This window comes from Acanthochromis polyacanthus, chromosome 3, assembly GCF_021347895.1.
Source record: "Acanthochromis polyacanthus isolate Apoly-LR-REF ecotype Palm Island chromosome 3, KAUST_Apoly_ChrSc, whole genome shotgun sequence".
Classification (NCBI taxonomy): domain Eukaryota; kingdom Metazoa; phylum Chordata; class Actinopteri; family Pomacentridae; genus Acanthochromis; species Acanthochromis polyacanthus.
This window is the reverse complement of record NC_067115.1, coordinates 14,258,361-14,258,957: the sequence shown is the minus strand read 5'-3', so window position 1 is coordinate 14,258,957 and position 597 is coordinate 14,258,361.

Here is a 597-nt window from a genome sequence, read left to right as displayed (position 1 = left end):
AAAAAAAAAAAAAAAGAGTAAAAGGAGCGTCACCTCTGCGCAGACAGACTCCGCCTCCGTCACCCCGACCCCACCCTGCACTATCCACACTGACAGAGGCCAGGCTTTATTGTTGGAAACGGAGGGAGATCAACAACACAAGTTTACTTATTCCTTTATCACATATCCTGACGCTGTTATGCATTTAACATGATCCTGCTTCATTTTGCCAAGTGGAAATGTTATAGAGTTAATCGTTTGAGTGAATTAAATTTTTTAGGCGTTTTACTGCACACAATACAACAGGTTCTAAATACTTTTATTTTCTACCCCCTCATATAATGGAACTGTTTCGACTTTCAGCCATTGGTTTCTCATTCCTTCATGACTCTCTGTGCACCTGTATGACGCCGACCACACCTTGATTTTAACACGAAACCAGACGACGCAGTGAGTCACCTCAGCCGAGAAGAGATCCGCCCTCAGCGGGGCTCCTCACGCAATTTTACCGAGAAACGGATCATATCTTTATGCGTGAGTCTCTGTCATGTGTGTCAGAAGCAATACTGCTTTCACTAATTCCTTTTAGCTGTAAGTTTGAGTAGGAGGAGAAGGAAA